At 40.9% G+C, this 13,981-nt stretch overlaps 1 pseudogene across 1 annotated transcript; it reads right to left on the bottom strand.

The window, feature by feature from the left end:
- Window positions 1-671: 671 nt before the first annotated feature.
- LOC147891685 (uncharacterized) lies at window positions 672-4,409 on the bottom strand (annotated as a pseudogene). Its single transcript, XR_015542506.1, has 3 exons — window positions 4,373-4,409; window positions 1,908-2,042; window positions 672-1,674 (listed from the first exon to the last, which is right to left on the bottom strand). The product of XR_015542506.1 is annotated as an uncharacterized LOC147891685 (transcript).
- Between the last annotated feature and the right edge of the window lie 9,572 nt (window positions 4,410-13,981).

Here is a 13,981-nt window from a genome sequence, read left to right as displayed (position 1 = left end):
CCTTAGTATATAGTCCAGATGCATGGATTCGATGCGTAGTCCCTCATTATCTTTGGCTCGGTCATTATGTAGCTTCCAAGCTGCATGTTTGACATCATCGGTGGTGAACAGTGTGCAAGAGGTGAGGCCGGATAACTGTGAGAGAGAGAGAGAGAGAGAGAGAGAGAGAGATGTGGCAAGCTACATTTTCCACAATGAGAACGGGTGTTGAAGGAAATCAAGGCACTAATTATTTGCTGGCTATGATGGGATGGTTTTGTGTGCATCCATGCCATCCTAGACCTACCCAAATTGAAGCTGGAAGAGCCCAAAGAAACTACAGCATAAAAGGGCAGCACTTGCATGATGTACATGGCCCGCAATTACTGTCATTATTTTTTGGGCAGCTCGTTCATACTCTTCTCTAAGTGTCAAGCATCGTTGTACTTGTTACATAAAGAGAAGTACTTATCAATAGCAACACTTCAATTTCCATGTGCTATGGCACACGGGAGCCAACATATATTACACACTGCCTATCAGTTCAGAGACAGAACAATAGTCAGGGCCTGGAGATAACCTAATGCAACAACGGTTTTTAACCTTCTTGCATGATATTCACAAAAGTTACAATTTTTTGTAAAAAATTAGACTTCCATGCAAAAAAGTCCCATCGATTTCTCAAGAGAATGGGGGCTGCTCAAAATCTCAACAGCAGCCTTCTACCAGTTTTGGATTCCGAAACATAAATACATTCTCTCTGCCCAATAATAATAATCACTTGGGTGCAGTTACAAAAGAACTTCTTCGAACTAAAAGACGAGTGATTTTAGTAGGATGCTGTGGCACTTTAGGAAGAGAACAAAGCACGAAATCAGGTTTATGTAGGGTTAAGTTGAGCTTGTCTTCCTCAAGCACAAGCCATGCCAAAGATTCCGTTGTGCCTCAGAAACCCAATGCAATGAATTTCTAGTGCCTCCTATATCCACTGGATAAGCAAACAAACCCTTTGGAGTATGCTTAATCTTTTTTCTAAAATGTTGAGACACCTGTGATCCTGCGATTCTCAAGTCCAACCAACTTGCAGGGGCTTGGATAAACTTTGCCTCGTTGTGAATGGCATAAGCCCTTATAGCATCCACCTCCTCCTCTAGAATGCTCATGTAGACAGTGTGCCTCTGAAAAGGATAACCTTTCCCCACTAACATCATTGCTTCTTTTACTTCAGACATAAAAATAACAATATAGTCCTCTTCAGTGACACCACATTGCTTCAGAACTCAATTCCTGGCATGCATTTCTGGGACAGAGATTGAAGTGTCCGGTAAAGATGCTCGCTTCTTAAGCATCTCATGCAAAGAAGATCCTTCTTCCAATTGCGTTTTCCTGAGACCTGGCAGAAAAATCTCTACCCATAGGTCCAACCCCTGGAGATCGCCCGTCTGAGCTACGGCCCTTTCCATCCTCTGAATTCTCCCCACCTTCTTTCACAATTGAAAATCCACTTGGAAGATTGTCCTCCTAAATGGCTCCAATCAGCCCTTTATAGTATTCTGGATACCTTGCCTGCACATACTGCTCAACATATCTCCTCTCCATAGGTGTGATAGGACCTCACCATCTCAAGTCAAGGCCTTCATGGAGGGTTGACATAGCTTCTGCAATAATGTATGGTGGGATTAAAATTGTATTGGCCTGCCATAGTATCAATGCACATTTAGTAACTCGTCTGCAACATGATAACATCAAAAAATTAAGGCTAAACTGATACAAATCAATTTTAGGAAGGTAAAGTTTGGCATTGTCACTCAAACAAAATAAGAGAGGCTAAAAATACCCTCTGCCAATGATGTATTATTTTGAAGCAGGAAAAATAATTTTTTGTTTTTTGTTTATCTCACAATAATTGAATAAAATCTCGAACTCACAATTGTCAAAGAAAAAACTGAAAGGAAAAGAGAATGGCACCAAGCACTACATCCCACCATGTGTCCGCCTCTGTCCCGGATCTGATCCAGCCCTGCAGGCCATGCTCCAGCCTCCGTACAGGTCCATACACCTGGCTGGCATTGAAGACCATGATCGGTATTATGGCCCTTATGGGATCATCCGCAAGATCGGGGAAGTAGCATATTAATTGGAGAGCACATTGTGGGTTTCAGAGATAAAATACTTCGCGACAAGGAATGCATTGAGTACTTCATCAGATGGGAAGGACTACCAGCAGATGAGCAATAATGGCAATCAGAGAGCATTGTCCAAGAGTACCCCCATCTTTTAACAGGCTGATCAGCGTCACTTTGCTATCTCCACACCCTTGTGTGACAGTCAAAACATGTAATTTTGAAGGCAAAATTCTATGGGAAGGGATCGCTGTAACGAAGGGGGGGAAAGGGTCTCATTTAATAGTACTCTAGTGAGAATTAGAGGGGAAAGTGGAGAGGGACTACATAACTCCAAATCCCCCAGTCATGTATGGACTTTTGATGTGACCTCTAATCTTATCCCTCCTCCTACGTCACTCCTCTCTCTCTCTCTCTCTCTCTCTCCCCCCCCCCCCCCTACACCTTTTCCCTCTCTCTCTTCCCTCCTCCTCCTCCCCCCATCTGCTAGTTCTACCCCCATCTCTAAATCTGTCCAGAGTCCAGAGCCCTTTTCTACAACAAGAAGTCAGGAAAAGTGAAGAATGACCACAATAACTGGTAACAATTGCAATGAGAGTTCCAGATTACATAAAATCAGGTCAAAAGTCCAACTGCATTCAAACATTAAGGACATCTATCACTTCTATACGTTAAAGGCATTAAGAGCAGGTGATTGCACTACATTGTCAGCCCTTGAGGAATTTGTGCTCCAAAACAGTGTCTTTGAGCTATAAATCAACTGCTATGGTAGTCAAAAGGTCCATACATACTGAAGCATAAATAGAGGGAAGCGTTAAAAAAGGACGCATGAAAATTATCAAAAGAAATCAGGCATGAAAGTGGTGGTGCTTTATTAAAAACACAACACTTCTGCAATGATCAGAACCCCTTGGAAAAAAAGGAGGTACTCACATGAAGTGCACTAAATCTGTCTTCAATCCTTTGCAATGTCGTTAATGTCATGAAAAGCCTACATTTAAACAAAAACACATATAGCACTGCCTAGTTGCCAAAGTACAGCGTTGGTATTTTCTTTTTTCCCATTATCTTATGGCCTTTTTGCAAGCTGCGCAGCACTGGCAGGTAATTCTATGCAGCAGACCCTTTCTTGTGCACATCTATTATACTGAACGATTTTGGATCCGCTAACGTGGGAAATTTTGAATTTGATGAAGTTTTCATGCAAGAGTACTGCTATAAATTTGTATCCCAGGACATATTTGAAGAAATATTAGTCTCTGGCAGTGGCTGCAACCTGAGAAATGGATGATTCAGGGCATCTACCAGGTTTCCCTAATCGACTTCTTGAATAGATTTGAATCAGCTAAGAAGCGGGTGTGGATTTCCAGTGGATAACAATTTAGTGCAACAAGTATTGATATCTTGTATTCTGGGATAAACCAAAAAATCCTTGGGACAGCCCAACCCAACTATCTGCCAAGATATGGAACAATTGACGATAAGATTCACTACATCTATATGTTTGCTGGAATGCCCCAGCAGCTACTCTGATACCAAAACCGTAATAAGCAGGGACTTACACACTAAATAACCCTGTCAACAATAAGCCCCAATTCCCACTGTGGCGAGCAAAACATCCTCTGGCATCATTACGTCTGCTTCAACTCTGGCCAAGCTATCACTGCTAATCCTAGCGACAAGGGAGGTTTTAAAAATCAAATTTCTCTCCATGATAGGATGAATCATATTATATAACCGTAGGCCACCTTAGGAATGAAATGAAAGCTTTCTAAGAAATTCCATATACTATGGGGGACAAAGCAACGATCCTCTCATTGCACACGGGAGTAATTGAGCTCTAAGAGCGCCTATCGAAAGCTGCCTCGACGTTTAGAGATTTTTGGAAGGTACCTAGGTGCAAGCCTTGCGATTATTGAATCTATTTGCAATTGCCTAGGATGCAAAGGTATTTGGCATAACTCTTATACACAGTGCAAATTTCTGCAGGCTTAGAGATAGCTGGCATTAAGCTCAAATGTCGACGGAAGTCTAATTAATAAATCATGCTGAGGCACGCCAGCTCACCAGCTCCTAGCATTGAAAATGAACAGAATATCCTCAACTTGGGACATTTTAGATTCCAATCCCCAAACGAAAGAGCGACGGAAGAGGCAAACGAAAAGAGGCACAGAGACATCTGGCATAGCAACGAATTGCTTAAAATGATATCCCAAAACTGATGGTACGAGAAATAGAAGAGGGCAGAGGCGATGAGGAAACGAGAATACCTTTGGTGGTTCTTCTTTACTGGTGCGGTTAAACGAGATGTCCACATGATGAGAACCCCCCAGGCAAGGCGAGGAGCGATCCCAAAATGGAGACAGCAAAGAATTCTGCTCCAGCGATGATGTATACTAAGATTGACGACCTAAGTATAATAAGGCGACCAGGCAAATGCAATGGATTTAAGAGACGAAGACTAGCGTTCACGTGCACACGTGCCACGTTCCACGTCATCTGCAAAACGCCAAACCTTAGGGATATCCCTCGCTCCTATTTACACATGCCCATGTGTCGCCTCTCTCGCACACCAAGCAACGTCACTCCGCTAGATGGAACACCGTCTCGCGCCTGAAAACGCACTGGCACGCAAGCACCACGGAACTCCATTTCCTGCTGCCACGTGTTTCACCTCACGGAGCAAACCCTGGTTGGCGGATCACCTCCTCGTAACTTCGAGAAGATCTGGCCAACTTCCGACAGCCATGTGTCTTTATTTCGAATACCAACCGATAGGAAAATCTCTTATCGGATTGCAATCTCCGACACACGTTCCTCTCTCTCTCTCTCTCTCTCTCTCTCTCTCTCTCTCTCGCTCGCTCGCTCGCTCGCTCAGGAAGTTGCATTATGCTACTTCCCTCTCGAGACCTCCCACTTTGCTAGAGATATTCGAGATGAGACCGAGACATCTCCATTTGCAACTCTCTATCAGTCCATTGCTCACTTCTCGAGCCACGGAGAAGTCCTCCTAGTTGGGACTTCAACGCGAGCACAAGCGCCCATCAGGTACCACTTCCTGACTTCAGGGATGATTCCATTCTACTGCCAGACATTGACCTTTGAGGGAGAAGGTATGCTACAGGTTTCGGCTGATAGACTAGGTCCGGTCAGATCTTATGGGCAGGCCCTATTGGATCTCAGTAAGATGCATGACCTTATTATTAATAATGGTCTTGATAGATGGCCCGCCTTAGGTGGTCTCACACCTTCTACCCCACCGATTTCTTACTCCACCTATCATGACATACACTTCGACCGCGATCATTCACCTATTTACTTGGTCCGTCTGTACATACTTCTCGCTTATATTGACTTCATACCCCTATTAGAGGACCGCGATGCCCTGATCACCCACTCACTACACGAGACTGCCCTTCAGGCTTTCCCTCACACCACTCACTCCACCCACCCACCACCACCTGGGACTGTACCTTGTAATAGCTGGTACGATGATGAGTGCAAGGCTTTATGCCGTCACCTCAGATTCGAAGCCAAAAACAATCTTCCGAGCGAACCAGAGACACTACGTGAGTATTGTCGACTGGTATGTAGAAAGAAACTAGATTTCGTCCGCTGGAACGAGGAACTACTAAACATTTTGTTTAGTAACAATTCTAAGGACTTTTGGCAGAGATTTCTAGAGGGACAGTCCCCCTCACCACTCACTGACACTCAGGTATGGCATAACAATGCATGCACACTATATGACATCCCAAATCAGCCAGTCCCTGACCTCTCACATATGCCACGCCCCACGTCCTGCACCCGCTTCACTAAGGGGGGAGTGAAGAATGCCATAATGAAACTTCATAATGGCCGAGCGAAGGATCATGAGGGGCTTGCACTGAGTTCATTGCATACAATATTAACCTCCTAGCCCCGATCTTAGCAAAGCTCTTTAATGAAGCTATTTGTTTGGGGTTTCCACACACCTGGACCATTAGCACTATTTCACCCATCCACAAGGCAGGGGATCCCATGAGCCCGGAGAATTATAGGACCATTATGATTGGACATGTCATGTCCAAGATTTATGCATCAGTGCTTGATTCCGAGGTCAGTTGATTTGCAGAGTGTTGAGGACTTAGAGCAGCAGGACAAGCTGGATTTCGGTGGGATCGTGGAGCCATGGATCACATTCTCACGCTCAAGTGTATCATCGAGGAGACGAGGGCATGGAAGCAGAGGGTTTACTGTTGCTTTGTGGATTTCTGCAAAGCATTTGATACGGTCCCGAGAGCCCCGGCCTCCTCTGATGCTTACAGGATTTGGGTTATGCCTTGGAGATCATTTGGATTGTCATGGCACTTTATGAGAAAGTCTCAGGAGTCTGAGCAGGGTCTAGGTGGACAGACAAGATTATGAGCACTATTGGGGTCAAACAAGGGTGTCCTTTATCACCTACCTTGTTTGTCCTCTACATTGACGAGCTCGAGACAATGATGCAGACACAGGGGGGATGGATGCTCTCTTGCTGGCACTCTAATCTAGATATTGCTATATGCAGATGACATGGCACTTTTGTCTTCCTCAGCAGAGGGGCTCCAGAGACACCTTGACGCACTACAGTTTTTTTGTGAGTCTCATGATTTGAAGGTCAACCTTGGTAAAAGCAAGGTTATTTTCTTCAATACATCTCGAGCCGTCATGCACCAAGAGCAGTTCACATTTGATGGGTCACCTCTTCAAATAGTTTCATCATACATGTATCTGGGGTTGTCTTCTCCAGACCCATCTTCACTATGAGACCCGTGATGCAGGCCCGCCTAGGTAGAGGATACACTTCATTTGCTAGACTATAGAGGTAGTGCTTTCACTCGCACTTTCAGGGTCCACGGACCAAGGGGTTTCTTTTGACTCCTTGGTCTGCCCAGCAATGATGTATGGAAGCCCTCGCTGGGGGCCAAACTTGTCAGATACAAAGTGGGCTCATGTGAAGCAGCTACAGGTTCTCATGCTATCGTGGATGATTCACGGTAAGCCGTCCCAAACACTTCTTGTTTTCATTCCTCCCTCCCTTACATAATTGTCCTTCCACTTTTTGGCACGGCTCTTCTTGATCGCCGTTATTTGTTGGCTTCATTTTAAAGTGCTTCTACATTCTTTCAAGACTTCATAGTCTTTCTAGTTCTCTATGGATGCAATCGGTTTTCCCTCCTTCACGGTTCTTCTCTGGTACTTAGTTTCTCACGGTGACCTCACCCCGTGCTCATCTACTTGTTCGTGCCTGTACTGCCCTTTAGCTTACAAGGTACAGTAATTTGTGGGTTGAACTCGTGACTTGTTTTATGCTCTTGATTACTGGCTGCTACCTCTTGCTTGCTCTCTTCTTTCAATCTCTGCTCCTGCACTTTCGTAATGGTGTCACCCTGCGAGTTTGCTTTTGACCACCTTCATTGGCTCTCTTTGCTCTTCACAGTTGCTTCACCAACCTTGTCTACGCTCCTCTTCTCTACTTTGACCTTTGCTGCCTTAGTTTCACATGGCGTTGTTGGCGTTGCTCTACTATGGGTCTAGCCTCCTTTGTGCCTCTACCCTTCGTGGCCCTCAGGCTTCTCTTCGCTCTATTTGCTCAGGGTTTGCTCCACCGCCCTTACACTACCAACCTCATCCTTTGGTTCTTTACCTTTCCATGGCTTCCCCGTTGGCTTGCTCTTCCCTCCGCTTTGGTTTGCCTCAAGACTCTCTACCGTGGCGACAAGCTTCTTTCTACGTAACTGCGACCTACAAAAGAATGGCCACCTTTCATGTAGTTAACGTTGACTATTCTTACGTGGTTGATGTCCTCCCGGGTCGTCCCCTTTAACCAGTTGGCCATTCCATCCCCATTAATGTGTGTGTCTCTCCCTTCCACCCTTCTTCCTCGCTTCCACTCACTGCATGTTGGCATTTAAGTAGCGCCTTACGTAGCCACCTCTTTTGTCAACGGTGTGCCTTCACTCACCTATCTTCTTGGTGCCCTGTGTCAAACTCTTTCTCATAAAAGTCATTTTGGGATGAGCACCTTCCTTATTGCTAGGTTGCACTTTAATTTTGGTCACAATTTTCCATGGCCTCAAGCCATTGCTTGGTCATGTCTCTTCATGGCTCCTCCTTTTGGCCCTCTTTGGAGATACACCCTCCTTATGTTTACAAGCCTTTGAAGCTATCACTTTTAGCTAGGTTTTTCACTTACTGTTTGACATTCATGTTACTGCTTCCTCGTTTATATTTTCTTTAACTGTTTAATCTTCCTATTTATTTAATTTATTTAATTTTTATTGTCCTCTATTTTAATTTTTAAAGATAGTTTTTAAGTTCTTTCTTATTTTTCTTCTTCAATTGTCCTTTCCTTTCTTTATATATTTTCTCACTATTGTCATTTAATTTCTTGAGTTTGTATCCTTCTTAATTTTTAAGTTACATATACACATCTATAATTGTGTATTTATTTAATTACTAATGGTCAAGTTCTCTACTTCTTTTCATTTTCTCTTTAAGCTAGTTAGCTACTTAATCTCTTTAATGTTTAATGGTATCCTCTATTCGTTAATGTCTAATCTAGTTAATTGGGTCTTATTTTTCTTCTTCATGGTCTTTAATTTCCTTTTTTTCTTACTGTTATATTTCTTAAAGATTTCCTTGACTTTTTAGTTGTTACATCCGTAAATGTGTATGTATGTAATCCCTAACATTCAAGCTCTCTACATTGTCACTTTCTCTTTAGTTGTTTCCTTTTTACTTGTTTTCTTCTTCTTTGCCTTACTTTAATTTTCTCTCTCTCAAAATTGCCTTAAAACATTTCCTTGTTAAATGCATTTCTTAAAGCTATAACTCTCTCAATTTTTTCTTTAAGTTTTTTCCATTAATTTTTTATTTCTTTTTTGCTTCTTTACCTTTCATTCAAGGGAGTGGATTACCCCCCTTAAAAACTGTTTTCAAAAAAATGATGGGCTTGGATTATCCTCTAAATTTAATTAAATTACGCATGTACAATAAAATAATGTAACTTTTACACTAACAGGCATTACCTGTCTTCCCACATGATACCAAATTTGTTCTAACAAATGGTTTTCTGTGGATCGTGATAGGTAAGTGGACCCTGACCTTGGAGCTTGGACTACCTGACAGATTCGACACTTTGTACTAATTCTTTGCTCAAGTTTGCAAACTCAATATAAAGAAAAATACTATTACCAATCCTCTTGCTTTCATTGCCAATTTTTTGGTTTGCAATCTTGTCAAAAGTTACTTCAATTTAGTTTTCTTTAAAAAAATCATTCCATTGCTTTTTATAATTATCCAAATGATTGAATTAATTGTATGGTTCATTTATTGATGGGATTATTAAATCTAATTACACACACACACACACACGCGCACACACACACACACACACACACACACACACCATACATACATACATACATACATATATATATATATAATATTTATATTTATATAAATAAAGGCACAGAAAACCCAATACCTACGTTGAAAATCAATACAAAGGCCTAAAACATAAGAGAGCTAGACAATAGCCTATAAGCAGAAAAGGTCAGCTAATAATCCAAGGCCCAATCCATGAAGCTAAGGAAGGCGCTGAGTCATAACATAAAGGAGAAAAGCACCTCAGCTCAACCATGAGGAAGGACAACGAGATTGAAAAAGGGAGTGCAAATACTCAGTACGTGGTATGGCAACAAACTGAGTTATAGGGGCAAAACCAGGGATTGGAAACCACGTACAACTTGAAGAGGAGCCTTTCGCTTGGAAGTATACTGCCATAACGCGTAATACGTATGACTGCCTTACTTATTAGTATAAGTCATCTCTGCATTAGTGCCAAGGCACTCGAGGTTGACAACAAAGCTACAAAAAGGCGTGGAGACAAAGCTATGTCAAGGAGAGGATAGAAGGGATCGAGAAAGATTGGGGCAAAGGTAACAACACCTCATCAAAAATACAAAAACAAATGTGAAAACTGAGCAGCATCGGATGCGTACCCACAGTCCCAACAACTTGTGAAAGTACTATGAGGTTGCCAACATTCCAAAGTAGCTAATAAGTAGAGGGTCATAGAAGACAAGGCGATAGAAATCTTACTAGAACATAACAAGTGTTCTCCTGAGAGGAGTAGACTAAAGGGTGTGTATAATGGCTGCCATACCGTTATGTAGATAGTCCAAGACTTGAGTTAAGAGCTACGAATAAGTGACCTATGCAAGCTTTTCTAGAGGTAGCACAGCCAACGCAACAACCAAGCCCATCATATTAAAGTGGGAGCAAGGCAATTTAGAATCAATCCAATCAACAAAGAACGTAAGGCAAGCAGCTCTGACTGAGTGATCAAAACCTTGTAATAAGAGATCCGCTAAGCGGGTAACAGACTTTCTTGTGCATTAATTTTTTTGAGTCGGCTAAGGCTCTATGAGAATTCTCGACAAGATTAATAGTAAGAGGGCAAGAAGAAATGCTCAGAGACAATAACAATAAAGCTAAGAATGGAACAAGCAGTAGGAAGTACATGACGTGGGTACAAAGCTACACCTAAGCGTTGGCCATAGGAGCTATTTGCATGGTGACAAGAAAGAGGGAAGCTGTAGGAGGAAATGATAGAGCTTGGAGCCATGAAGCAAGGACAAGGCAGAGGTAACAAAGGTAGCCATGAGAGTAGGGTGTCAAGAGGCAAAGTTTTGTAACAGACAAAAAGGGCAGCAAAGGCAACACACTTAGAGTCGCAGGAAGGAACACTTTAAAAAGGAGACCAAAGAGCCACCGTTATGCGAGGATGTGAACCGTGGGACGTGCCGGCGATGGAAGGCAAGTGTGCCAATGGCGTTGGGATATTGGTTAAGGGGTGGTTAGGTTGGTGGAGGATAGGTAAGGGGGGTTTGGTGAGGTAAGAGAGGGGGGGCAAGGTCAAAGAAAGAAGGGGGTTACATGCAATAGGATAATAATAATAATAAATTTCAAGGGTCATAAATAGACACAGGGGACATAGGGTAACTAATGTAAGGGATTATAATTAGGGTCAAAGGTAGCTCATGTAAGGGATTATAATAGCAATAATAGTAATAATATTAATAATAGATTTCAAGGATTATAAATAGACAAAGGGGGTGTATGGTAACTTGTGTAATAAATTAATATTATTAATAATAAATTTCAAGGGTTATAAATACACAAAGGGGGTGTATGGTCACTCATGTAAGGGAATATAATTAGTGTCAATGTGTATTAAATTAACAACTAAATTAAATATTTTGACAAAATTGTAACAAATTGTGGGTTTTTCTTAATATAGAAGTTGCAAAAAGTTCTGACAAAATTGAAATTTTTATAAAATTCAGTTTGCAAAAACCACCACATTGGTGAAAAAGTGTCAAATCCATTAGATAGTCTAAGTTTCAAGGTCAAGATCCACTTACCTGCCAACATCCAAATAAAACCATATGTTAGAACAATATAGCTTGATTTGGGAAGACATGTAATGTGTGTGCTCCTTGGCTTGTTATCGCTTTACCTAGGAACAAAGACACCTTTCCAAGTTCTAGTGTGAAAAAATTGCAAAACATTACAAGGGAGTAGTCCACACCCACTAGTGAAAACAACCTAAGTGAAAAAATCCCAAATCATGAGGTATTTATGAGAGATTTCAAAATAATATGTCACATAAAGATATTTTAAACCACAATTCATGTTAGGAATAATAATGCAAGGGGGTTGGGCACAACCATTAGAGAAAACCCTTTGAAAAAAGGTCCCAAGGGGGGTAGCCCATTTTTTAATTGAAAAATCAATTAAGGTGGGTATTCCATACCCTTAAGTGAAACAACAATTAATGACTTTGAATAAAGATAATGAAGAAATTATACCAAACGTGGAGAATTTACTTGAATAATTTTGGTCAAAAAATGCAAAAAAGGTAGCAAAGGGGAAAAAAATATATGAAACAAATTTACAAATTAAGAGCAAAAGAATTAATAAGTTTTAAAAGAAAAAGAGAAGAAAATTTTAAGCAACTAAACACTAGGTTGAGAATAATTAAATAAAGGTCAGGTAAAGAGTAATTTAAGAAAGGGAAGTGGCCATCATATTTTTCTCTAAATAAAGCATTTAGCTTTATATTTTCTGAAAATTCGCATGTTTTTTCTTTTTATGACAAGTCCAGGAAGAGAGGAGACGATCAGGGAAAAAGAGGAAAGGGCTAGACAAGGAAAAGAAATTTTAGAAGAATAGACACATGAGGAAGCGCATAACAAAATTCAAAAGGATAATATGGAAATGGAGGATGTTTATTACGATGATTATAGAATTCTATATTTGGAATTCACTAAACTTGAAACTCAAACCCAAATATAGAAAAGAAATTAGAGACACTTAATGATACATTAAAAGCCTAACTGAAGCCAAATCTAAACTATCTGATTCACAATTGCTAACTCCCATGGCACAATCACCGACTCCTCTAAGAAAAGTCAACTTAAAGAAACCTCAACCATACTTAAGGACTTAAAACCAATAATTTTCAATGGGGAAGAAAAATAATGCAATAAGGATGCGATTAATACATTCTTGCAAAAATGGCAAGACTTCCATCGACTCAAGAATACCCCTCCTAAAAATCAAGTTGTGGAAGCGAGTCTTTCCCTTGGAAATAAGGCTTATAACTAGTGGATGAGCCTCAGGGAAAATAATAGGATCCCTAGGTATTGGGCTGAATTTGAACAAGGATTTTAAAAAGAGTTTTTACCTAAAAATGAGCTTGGGAGGTTGGGACAATTGTGTTGAGGGTAAGAATACTCTAGTCCAGCACATAGCAAACTATCAAGAGGTAGTCCTTAAGTTGAAAGGAATCAATGAATCCCAGAAAATAAGGGATTTTGTGAGAGGTCTGAAAAACACCTATAAGGTCAAGGTGAGAAGAAATTCTCCCAAGACCTTTGAAGAAGCAATTAAGTATGCCCAAATATACGACGAAACGATGGGAAAATCCAATGGAACTTTGAAACAAACAGGTTTTGTTCCTAAGTTCAATGAATTTCCCAATTTGAAATGGAAGGGGCACTTCAAGATTCATAAGGATGTTTTTATCGAAGCTATACTTAAATATTAATATTAAATCCTAGCGAAAGTGTATCAAGCTAGTTTTTTTGGTTTCATAATATCAATAAAACATTTTACAATTTCATATATTTTCTTTCAAAATTTGAAGAAAAAGTTATAAATCTTGGCGAATCCTTTATTTTTATTAGGGCATACAAACTTTCTACTCCAACATAAAAGTTTCACTTCTTAACAGAACTAAGAGGAAAAAATCATACATGTGAATCAGTTTCAAGAAAGAGGGTTCTCAGGCACCACCTAAGAAACCTCAAACACAAAAATGTCCTCTCCTAAAGAAAAGGGCCAAACAAGAAAATATTTACTTCAAATGTCTGGGCAAAGGTCATGTTGCTTGGAACTTCCCTAAAAACAAACAGGTGGTAGCTAAACCCCCAAATAAGCCTCCACAAAAACAAGTACACGTAGTGCAGGTGTTGTCGCATAATGGTTCTAAAAAGTACATTGAGGTAGAGGTTTATCATGAGGACAGCACCCACATATGCTGTCTATCATCAGCAATGTGGCAGCTCACCTTTGGTCCTCATGACTTAATAAGGATGCATGGAAAAGTTAAGGGTCAAAGAGTAAGAGTGATGGTCGATGATAATGCCACACACAATTTCTTGAACTATTCGCTAGCTAAGAAAGTGAAGTTGCGAGAGAGTCCAAGTGCCCATAAATATGTGGTCTTAGAAAAGGATAGTGATAAAAAGGTTTGGGACACAATGATTCATGGTGTAGAGGTGGAT

Source organism: Dipteris shenzhenensis, chromosome 17, assembly GCF_047967505.1.
Source record: "Dipteris shenzhenensis isolate YYH24624 ecotype China chromosome 17, Dip_SZ_1.0, whole genome shotgun sequence".
In the NCBI taxonomy this organism is placed as follows: domain Eukaryota; kingdom Viridiplantae; phylum Streptophyta; class Polypodiopsida; order Gleicheniales; family Dipteridaceae; genus Dipteris; species Dipteris shenzhenensis.
Note: the sequence above shows the minus strand (reverse complement) of the source record. Positions and strands in the feature narration are given on the sequence as shown.